The sequence below is a fragment of the Muntiacus reevesi genome, chromosome 20 (assembly GCF_963930625.1).
Source record: "Muntiacus reevesi chromosome 20, mMunRee1.1, whole genome shotgun sequence".
NCBI lineage: Eukaryota > Metazoa > Chordata > Mammalia > Artiodactyla > Cervidae > Muntiacus > Muntiacus reevesi.
The window spans coordinates 3,650,742-3,660,107 of NC_089268.1; positions in this window are offsets into that span (position 1 = coordinate 3,650,742).

Here is a 9,366-nt window from a genome sequence, read left to right on the forward strand (position 1 = left end):
AACAAAAGTATATGAATTATTCATTTTTTTCTTAAGGATTTTCTGACTAATTTGTTGTATTTTTATATTATAATCAACACATAATGTTTGTAGCATTTTTAACATTTTGCATTTTTGTCATTTCTTGTCAAATACTGTGACTGTTTTATGGATACTTGGAAATGTAAATTCTAAGCTTAGTTGAACTGTATCAATTAGATCAATATAAGCAATAGGATTATTTTAAGATCTTACTTTTTTTTCTAATTCAATCTATTATAGGCTAAGAATGACCCATACAAATGAATTTTTGTTTCATTTTTGTTTGTTTGTTTTTGGCCACATGACTTGTGGGGTCTTAGTTCCCAGCAAGATTTTTTTTGTGCAATTAATGTGATTATTTTATAGCATGTATACTATAAAATAATTTGTGCATATATAATTATATACACACTTATTTTAGATATAAACTATGCACATTTAAAAGGCCTATAGGTTTTTAAAGCAATTGTGGTTCTTCATAATTGTGCTTCATTTAGTGGAATTCATCTTTTCTCTGCTCGAAAGGCACCTGTTCCCTTCCACCTCAGGTCCCATTGTCCCACAGTACGCCATTGATTACATAACCCTTGGCTTTTTGACAGGTACCTTCATGCATTTGGACACACTCGCACCTCTTACTTGACTTTCAAAATGTATGTAATTCACCTTTTCCCCACACACTCTCCTGTAGCTGAAACTGCTTCCCACTCACAGGTTCCTTATAACCAGGCATGCAGTGTACCAACAGTGGATTACTTTAATCACTTCAGCCCCCTTGCAATCTCCTGGCATGAAATATTAATAAATATGAGAGAAGTTTCCACCACAGTTCCCACCACTGAAATGAGTCTGCTTTTCAGAGTAAGGGAATATTGACCTTGCCCTCAGAATAGCTTTTTACCTTTGAGAAGCCTGCCCTAGCACGTCTGCACCAGCACACATACTTGTTAGGCAGGCATCCTCATCCTTGTGGTGTTTTTACCACAAATATATATATTCTTGTTATCAAGATAATATCCATTTCTCTTCCTCATTCCTCTTGTTATATGCTAGACTCAGGCAGAAAAAAAAAAAAAGAGATATCTTTATTTTTTCATATTAAAGTTAGAAGTCCATTTAAAAATATAAGGTTGAGGATGGTCATACACACGAGTGTTTTAGAAAGATAACCATAAGAATATAAAGTCATTGCCACATACATTGAATCAGTTGTGATTCTTAAACATCTACAAACATTTCAGATATCTCTGAAATTATCTAGTCTTTTATCTCACAAGACACCTAAAATATAGTAATTTGTGTAGACACCTAAAAATACAGTAATTTGTATATTTCATACAAGAAGTAATTTAAGAAATCCAAGCATGGCATGCTACCCTAGATATCTGTGACACTCATTTTTACCCAGTGCCTAAACTTCTACTCTTAGCATTTAACAGTCTATGCTTATTATTTAGATCATTTAAAATCTAAAAACACCACTTTACTAATAACACAATAACTGACAATCATTACTTTACATCTTAATACAATTTTTAAGAATCTTCTTTGAGAGGGAATTGAATAAAAATAAATAGGATACAGATTCTGAGGAGTATGAGGCATAAAGATGCAGGATGGAATATATTTCTGCAAGTCGAGATTTGGAGAGGATCACCAACTATGAGATTTTGATGACATCAGTTCAAGAGATATTTTGAAATTAAAATTGTACCATAAGATGCTTAGATGTTTTAAGGCAATGGCGCATATTTGAAGAAAGTGAATTTTAGACTGAGGGAAAGCTTCTGTAAGTCACAAAAATACTGAAAACATGAGTGATTAACCAGAGCAGGCTTAAAAACAGTATTAAAATGGATGGATTCATTTGTCAGACACTTTGGATAAAAGTTACAGGAATTCAATTTAAATAAAATTAGTCTTAAATGAGAATGCATCATTTCTTATATCTAAAAGGCAGGACAATCATATGACAAGACCATGACTAACAAAACTTGGTAATAAAAGTTGAAAGCTTTTCATGTAAGATCAGGAACAAGACAGGGGGTGCCCACTCTCCCTCTTCCTACTCACTTGAAACTGGAAGTCCCAGCCAGAGCAACCAGACATGAAAAATGTGTGAAAGGCATCTGAACTGAAAAGAAAGAAGTAAATAGGCAAAAAAAGTGAAGAGTACAGAGACACTGTTTTCAGATGACATAATCTTATATAAAGAAAATCTTAAATATTCTATCAAAAAACTGTTAGAACTAATCAATAAATTCAGAAACGTTGCAGAATGCAAAATCAGCACTGAAAATAGTGGCATTTCTATACACTAACAAAGATCTATCTGAAATGAAATAGAGAAAATAATCTCATCTATAATATCATTCAAAAACAATAAAATATTTGGAAAAAATTAGCCAAGAGATAAAAGATCAGCATACTGAAAATTATAAAATACTGATGAAATGCATTGAATAAATCACAAATAAATGGAAATATATACAATTTTGTGGGTTGAATTAATGTTATTAAAATGCACTACCCCAACCCATCTATAGATTCAATGTGTTTCCTATCAAGATTTCAATAGCAGTTTTTACAGGAAAAAAAAAAAAACTTAACTGTGTAAGGAACCATACAAGACTTCAAATAGCCAAAGTAATATTGAGAAAGAAGAATAAAGCCAGCAATATGACACTTTCTGATTTCAAACTATATTCACAAAGCTATAGTAATCAAAACAGTATGGTACTGGAATAAAAACTAACACATAGATGAATGGAGCAGAATTGAGAGTCCAGAAATAAACTTGTACATATATTGTCAACTAATATTTGACAAGTGAGCCAAGAATACTGAATGAAGCAAAGATAATCTATTTAGTAAATGCTGTTGGGAAAACTGAATATTTACATAAAAAATAAAGAAATTGGACCCCAATCTTACATCACACACAAAAATTAATTCAAAATGAATCAAAGACTGAAGCCACTAAACTGAATACTTAGACATAGGGGAAAATTCCTTGACATTAGTTTTGGTTATGATTTTTATGGCTATGATACCAAAAACACAAACAATAAAAGCAAAAATCAACATTCAGGACTATATCAAACTTAAAAGCTTCACAAAGCAGAAGACACAATCTACAAAATGAAAAGACAGCCTGAGAAAACATTTGCAAACCACATATCTGAAAAGGGGTTAACATCTAAAAAGAGAATTTATATAGCTCAAAAGCAAGCAAGCAATCTAATTTTTTTTTTAAAGAGTAAATGATCTAAACATAATTTTTCCAAAGAAAACACTCAAATGGCTGACAGGTACCTGAAAAGAAGGATTTGGATTCTGGGGGACAGGATGCGTTAAAACACAGAATCATTCTGAAAGTCCAAGTTTGAAGAAAATCACCAGGTACAAGAAAAAGTCACCAATCATCATTAATCATCAGGGAAATGCAGATAAAAACCATAATCACCTCATAGCTGTCAGAATGACTGTCACCAGAAAGAGAAGAGTAAATTGCTAGATGGAGATGGTAAGGAGAAAAAGGAACATTTGTGCACTGTTGGTAGGATTGGAAATGGATACAACCACTATAAAAAACCGTATAGTTTCCTCAAAAAAATAAAAATAAAACTAGTATATGATCCAGCAATTCCACTTCCGGGTAAATATCTGAAGAAAATGAGTCACTGTCTCAGAGATATCTATACCTCCATGTTCATTGCATCATTGTTTACAATAGCCAAGGCATGGAAACAACCTTGATGGCACTCAAAATGGTGAGTGAGAAAATGTCACACCACCAAACACCATGGCTGAGGGTCTATCCCCAGAATTTAGGAAGAATTTTCACCCATTAAAAGATCAGAATATTGGATTGAAAAAATTACCAGAGACTACATGATTTTTCAGTTCATGTCAAAGAGCCATGGTAAATAAACAAAAAAAAGAAGATATACTATAAATTCCCTATTCTCTGATCCCTAACCCAACTAGTGCATCTGGTATGTGGATAATGTTTTTTTTGAAGAATTTCGTGCATTCTTTTAACTTCATCAGTTTTCTGTACTTTGCACCATTCTGGAAAGTATCTGGCAGAGATTGAGAAAGGGCTATAGTGGATCAATGCTTCCCAAACATAAAGTTGGTACTTACAATGAGGTCACTGAATGAATGAGTGGTTGTATTTATTATCATATAAGCAAATCAGTCTTGGTGTATAAGGAGAAATAAATAGCCCCCAAAGAGTATGTGACCTTTGGAACTGCATTCAGAAAAAATAAAAAAATAAAAAAATTACAGTAGGTTCACTAAGTAGAGCTGTTTTTCTTTTGAAGAAAAAAAATTTGGAACAAGGCTCCAGTACATCTGATGCCAGAGATCCAGCTTCAGGCAGCTTTCAAAATGCCTCCTCAGTTTGTGTCTTTCATTCCTAAATCTTGTGGTGGTGACATCATTCATGAGATGGCTATTAAATGTGTTTGATCTACATTGAAGAATGGGGCAAAAGGAAAGGCCTGTTTTATGTGAACTTTTTTACAAAAGCAAAACTTTCCCAGAAATCCTTACAACAGACTTTCTGTTAGGTTTCATTGGCTAGAAACAGGTGTATGTCTGCAAAAAGTTTACAAATAAAGTGATAAGGCACACAGTTAAATTGGAATTTCAGATAAATTATGACTAATGTTTCCTTTAAGTATGCCCAATGTAATATTTGGGACTGATATAAAAATTAGTAATTATTTATTTTAGATTCAAATTTAACTGGACATCTTATACTTTACCTGGCAGTTCTAACTGTGTCACACGACTACTCTGTTCCAAGAGAAGTTGGGAAATTAATTAATACAGTCATGGCTATCTTAAGCCAATTATGATTCATCATTTAGGCCCAGCCACAGAGCCTGTCTGAATATATATATATATATATTTCAAGAAAAAGAGAGGCCATAAACTGCAGCATGCAAGGCTTCTCTGTCCTTTACCATCTCCCGGAGTTTGCTCAAACTCATGTCCATTGAATCAGTGATGCCATCCAACCATCTTATCATCTGTTGCTTCCTTCCTTGCCCTCTTGCCCTCAGTCTTTCCCAGCATCAGGGTCTTTTCCAATGAGTCAACTCTTTGCATCAGGTGGCCAAATTTTGGGGGCTTCAGCATCAGTCCTTCCAACAAATATTCAGGGTAGATTTCCTTTAGGATTGACTGGTTTGATCTTGCAGTCCAAAAGACTCTCAAGAGTCTTCTCCAGAACCACAGTTTGAAAGTATCAAATGAATAAAATATAATTTTTACTTGTCACATTTCCAATCCATGATAACAAGCATTTATTTTTTAGATGAGCACTCTTATGCACTAACAGTAGAGGCAAAGGTTAGTGCTAAATTCCTGTAAAGTAAATTGAAATATGTATGAAACAATCAAACAACATACACATTGAATAAGCAGTTCTGAATCTAGTAATCACTTCTTAGAAAATTAATCATTTTGTAGATAATTAATTCAGTTGGAACCTCATTTCTTAATATGAAATAATAAGAAAACAATTAAGATAGAAGCAAAATTGATGCTGGGCTTCCCTGGTGAGTCAGCAGTAAAGAATCTGCCTGCCAGTACAGGAGATGTGGGTTCGATCCTTGGGTTGGGAAGATCCCCTGGAGAAAGAGATGACAACACAGTATTCTTGCCTGGGAAACCGTGTGGACCAAGGAGCCTGGTGGGCAAAAGTTCATTAGGTCTTGAAGAGTCAGACACAACTTAGGAACTAAACAAGAACAACAAAAAAAATGATATTACCCATTTGCTTGACATTCTGGAAAAGGCAAAGCAATAGGAACAAAGAACAGATTAGTGGTCACCAAGATCAGAAGTAGAAAAAGGGTTCTTTGGGGTGTGGAATTGTTCTGTGCTCTTTTGGTGATGGAGTTTTCAGCATCTACACATTTGTTAGAACTCATAGAGCAGTAAATCAGAAGAAAACACAAAAAAGAGAAGGAAGATGAGGGGAGAAATATTTTAATGCTTGTAAAGTTTAGAAAGTATTTAGAAGTTTTAGAAAGTAATCTTTAGCAGGATAAATATTAGAAAACATTTTTTAAAAGCACTAACTTTTTAGTACCATTTCCTCAAGATAGCACATTTAACAGCTAGAAACCTCTAGATAAATTTCTAGACAGCTTTTGCTTTATATTTGTGTATCTATATCTATAGATATATTTTTAGATCATATTGTAATTAGAATCTTTATTATTTTATAAGTATTTTTCTTTATAATATCACATTTTATGTATAAATCATGCATCATGTAATGGTTGAACATCTATCATTTAATTTAACTAACCATTTTATACAATTGATACAATGATTAGGTATGATGTTTACATTTTGTATTTATGTGCATATATATGTGTGTATATATATATATATATATATATATACCATATATAGATATATATGGTATCTATATATATACCATAAATAGATATATAATATATAACTTTTAATCAGAAGAGATATATTTTTTAATAAATGCATGATGATATTCTTCGAGGAGTTGCTACAGTGATTTTGTGTTAGGTATAAGCAGAGTTTTAGGGTATTATTATAGTCCTTTCTCACATCTGCCAAGGAGTTTCCAGAACAGCTTGTCTGCCATGATATGCTGTCCATTTTCTTCTTTTGCTGTCAACTACAAATGTCATGATTGTAGCAAAATGGTCATCTTCAATACTTTTTACTCACTCAATGGGTTCAGAAAGAATAATGAAATAACTATTAAGGAAGATGTGTTAGTCTTTTAACCTTATCAAAATATAGAATCTGAAAGGCCTAATATTTGCATATATGATATCAGTCAGTCAGTCAGTTCAGTTGCTCAGTCGTTTCTGACTCTTTGCGACCCCATGAACTGTAGAATGCCAGGCCTCCCTGTCTATCACCAACTCCCGGAGTTTACTCAAACTCATGTCCATCGAGTTGGTGATGCCGTCCAGCCATCTCATCCTCTGTCGTCCCCTTCTCCTCCTGCCCCCAGTCCCTCCCAGCATCAGGGTCTTTTCCAGTGAGTCAACTCTTTGCATCAGGTGGCCTAAGTATTGGAGTTCCAGCTTCAGCAACAGTCTATCCAATGAACACCCAAGACTGATCTCCTTTAGGATGGACTGGTTGGATCTCCTTGCAGTCCAAGGGACTCTCAAGAGTCTTCTCCAACACCATAGCTCAAAACCATCAATTTTTCAGCGCTCAGCCTTTTTCACAGTCCAGCTCTCACATCCATACATGACCACTGGAAAAACCATAGGCTTGACTAAACAGACCTTTGTTGGCAAAGTAATGTCTCTGCTTTTTAATATGCTAACTAGGTTGGTCATAACTTTCCTTCCAAGAAGTAAGCATCTTTTAACTTTATGGCTGCAATCACCATCTGCAGTGATTTTGGAGTCCCCAAAAATAAAGTCTGACACTGCTTCCACTGTTTCCCCATCTATTTGCCATGAAGTGATGGGACCAGATGACTTGATCTTAGTTTTCTGAATGTTGAGCTTTAAGCCAACTTTCTCTACTGTTAGATAATTTAAATTCTGTGGTATACTTTTAAATTCTTCATGATGCAACAATTTTAAAGACATATAAGAACTATTATGCCCTTATAACAGGAAGGAAGAGAGACCAGAAAATCAGTGTACACAAAATTCAGTAGCAAAGTTCATTTCACTCAAGATGGAGCTCAGATTGGAAAGAGAGGTCATTTCCACATGTATATGCTTGAGTACCAGGCAGTAACTCAGATGTCAGGGGAAGCACTGTCCTTTCTTCCAAGTGTAACTCAATACCAGAAAGCTGTACCGTAATATCCAAGTGGGAATGGAACACATCAGAGGTGGATACTGTTTGTCAGAGCAATTTATTTTATTTTATTTATTTTTATTAGTTGGAGGCTAATTACTTTACAATATTGTAGTGGTTTTTGTCATACATTGACATGAATCAGCCATGGATTTACATGTATTCCTCATCCTGATCCCCCCTCCCACCTCCCCCTCCATCCGATTCCTCTGGGTCTTCCCAGTGCACCAGGCCCGAGCACTTGTCTCATGCATCCAGCCTGGGCTGGTGATCTGTTTCACCAGAGATAATATACATGTTTCAATGCTGTTCTCTTGAAACATCCCACCCTCGCCTTCTCCCACAGAGTCCAAAATTCTGTTCTGTACAAAAGATGGTAATGATAACCCTATATGCAAAACAGAAAAAGAGGCACAGATATCAGAGCAATTTAAATTTCAGCCTGGTTATCATGCCCAAGCAGACAGATGAGGGGTTGGATCCAGAATAAGTCTTTTCCTGAATATAAACTATGAAATGAGAAAGCAGTTTCTAGGCAGCAACATGGCACCTACCAGAATGGCAAAGACCACTGCTCCAGCTGCTGGGACCGTTTATTACTTATAGCAACAGCAGGAGCATCATGGGTTCATCTCCCCACCTCCCAAGTCCCACAGGAAGATACCAAACAGAAGGGGCCAAAAAATGGGCAGGGGATTACTCCAACTCTGAAAAATCAACTCTAAAGTCTAAACCCAGGGTAATGAAAGCCTGCAGTTGTACCTTGAAAGAGGACATGGTACAAAGTCCTATGCTCAACTGAAATTAGGGACATGGAATAGAGACAATGCTGTGACACTTTCCCCAGGGTAGGAGGGTGGGTGAGAAACACCCCTGTGGCAAGGGCTTACCAACGTCCTCATCTGCGTCTGTCCATAGAAATCACATGGTGTTTCACAAAGATGTGGATTAGGTTGTCATTCATCCTTGCCTGCAAAGTCTGTGTAGACGTATGCAAAACTGCCAGTGCACATGGTGGTACTGCTTCTCTACAGAGAATGACTAATGGGATGGCAGATATAAAAAATTAAAAAGGAGACAGGATTTTTTTTTAATCAAATACATGAGTGTGTGCTAAGTGAATGAATTTTTAATCATGACACTGGCATGTTTTGACATACCAGTGAGCAACATGTGAAGAAAACAAATTGCAAAAAGGAGCACATGTTTTTTAATCAAATTAATGTAGGCTCTGAGCTGCTACTTAGTAACCAGACCCTGTTGACCCTAAGCCACAATTAATTTGCAAATAGATTAGTAAACTTGAAGAAGGAATAAGGAATTCATAAGGCCTGGACTCCATCTCAGGCCTGTCCGTGCTGTTCGTGCTAGGCCGCCTCTCCAATGTACTCTGAACTCTGTGCTTAGCGCCTGTGGGAATGACAATGGAAGGATAAGACCCACTCTGGGCAGGGGAATCTTGAAGATCACATCCAGGTTAAGAGAGAACAGACACTAATAACCCCT